We start from the raw sequence: 2,479 nt of genomic DNA, 5'->3' as shown, positions 1-2,479 counted from the left end.
AAAAAAATCCTCTATAATAAAATACATATCAAAGTCTATCAAAAATGAATCAATAGAAGTTTCAGTGGTTGATTTAGATGCTTTACATCCCACTATTTTCAATACAATTAACATTAAACCAAAAAGGGACATCTTCCTCCCTCTGCCTAAATAAATCAGCTTCCATCAAGTTATTATTCCTGCTCTGGACTGGACTGGCTAGATAACATCTCCAGCTCCAACAAAATTGCATACTCCTTTCCTAAATAGTTACATGGTTTCTTCCCATTTCCTTGTGCAAAACATAAAAACATCTTGCAGAGTTTGTCAATGCTGAGGATGCCCCAGGCACTATTCCTCAAGCTTTGTGACACTGCAACCTTAAAATGATGAATGAATTTGTGAGATCCCTCCATAAATAAAGCTAATGATTTCACTGAAATTAATGAGGTTCAAAAGTCCAAACTCAACTTCCATGCCTGAGGTAACTTTTTTTTTAATTCGGTAGACACTACCATGCTCTATGGCATCTCTACAGAACCGGTTTCTTTCTTATTTCTGTTTATCTTATTTATTTATTTGTAGTGTGCCTTTATTATTTTTACAAACAACTCAAGCCGGTGAACCTATCCTACATACCATATTTATTTATTGACTTACTTATTTACCACCCATCTTGCATCCAATGACTCTGGACACCTTACAACATAAAAACATTGAAAAACATTAAAGTCATCCATTATAAAAACACAGCAGACAAAAAATATTAAGAGTTAAAATTGTGGACACAAGAGGGCAAAGAAGGGAGCCAGACACATTGGGGGGAGGGGAGGTAGGGTTGAATTTTAATTAGTCAACCACTTCCAATATGAAGCTCCCCCAATGGGTCCCCAAGCCATCTGGCAGAACCAAGTTTTAAGGTCCTGTGATACTTCAGGAGGGTAGGAGCCAATTTCACCCCAGGGGGTAAGATGTTCCAGAGGGCAGGAATCATGGCAGAGAAGGCTCTTCTAGATCCTGCCAGCCAAAATTCCTTGGATGATGCGATCCACAGTTTGCCCCTTCTGGTGGCACAGGTGGGATGGGTCAGTCCCATTGGGGTGAGACAGTTCCTCAGGCAGTCTGGACCCATGCCATGCAGGGCTTTAAAGGTGATGACCAACATCTTGAAGTGTACCTAGAAACAGACCAGCAATCACTCCATTTCACAGTGATGTAACAGGGATCATTCTAGTGGCCCTAAGAACTGCCTGCACTGCTGCACTCTGCATCCAACTGCAACTTCTAAAAGCTCTTTAAGCATTTGAATGCACACCTTCCTCTTCCCATTTCCCCCACAACAATAAGAACCCCGTCAGGTGAGTTGGGCTAAGGGAAAATGACTGACCCAAAATCACCTTGCTGGCTTTTATATGGCAGGACTAGAACTCATGGTGTCCTGGTTTCTAGCCTGGTGCTTTAATCACTAGACTAAATTGCCCCACTCAAACACAGTCAATCAGTTCAATAAATTAAAAAATACAATAAGAATGAATACCTTCACAGCATATGCTTCGGCCATAGAAAAGCACAACTAAATTAAATGCACACTGGCACATATTCTGTTTGTGGAAAGCAGTCCATGAGGCACATCCAATGAAGCAGATGCTACAGCTGTTCCTCTATGAAGTTTCCAATCTGTTTGCTCAAGGCAGGATACTGCTCTCTTGCATATAACATGAATTATGTCAGTTATGCAAAAGACACATTTGTATATGGGAATGTTCCAATACATGGCTACACAGAATGAAAAGTCCTGTCAATCCAGTGGAACTTACTTCCTATAAAAGATGTGCAAAATTGCAACATAAAATTAGATTCATGAATGAAGAACATTTACAAACCTAATGAGCCTAATGAACATTTACAAACCTAATAAACTGACTGGACTGGCTAATTTTGAAACTCACATACAATACCATTCTATCCAGATTGTCTTTCAATCAAAAAGGAAGGCCTCCGAGAAGTCAAAATCATGATCAGAAAATGTCTCATTATGGTCAGGACAAACACAAGAACTTGCCCACATGTTCCTGGCTATAAATACTTATGGTATATTAGGTGAAGCTGAATATCCCAACCATAATTGAAACCAAGGCCCTCATGAGGAAGCTGTTATTGTAAGAAACACACTTATGTTGTTTGAGAGAAAACCCTTATCAGCTAGAATCTTTATTCTCTGACTGCAGCACCATCATTTGTATCCGAAATCTGTCAGATCCCACATGGCTGCTGCTTATTTTTGTACAAAAGAGGTATGTGAAATTTGACTGGTAGCTAAAAAATCTAATACCAATTTGGTAGCTGTTGAAAGTATTGAGAATGTCTTTTCTTGTCCTCAGAATGCTTTGTAAAGGCACTCCTGGCAATTTAACCTGAGGAGAAACTGGGACTGTTTTTTTGAGGGAGGGAGGCATAACCTTTGGAAAATAAGAGCTAAACAACACATTGTATTGATCTG

The sequence above is a fragment of the Pseudonaja textilis genome, chromosome 2, assembly GCF_049901715.1.
Source record: "Pseudonaja textilis isolate UNSWEBS1 chromosome 2, rPseTex1.2, whole genome shotgun sequence".
In the NCBI taxonomy this organism is placed as follows: domain Eukaryota; kingdom Metazoa; phylum Chordata; class Lepidosauria; order Squamata; family Elapidae; genus Pseudonaja; species Pseudonaja textilis.
This window is presented reverse-complemented; position numbering follows the sequence as displayed.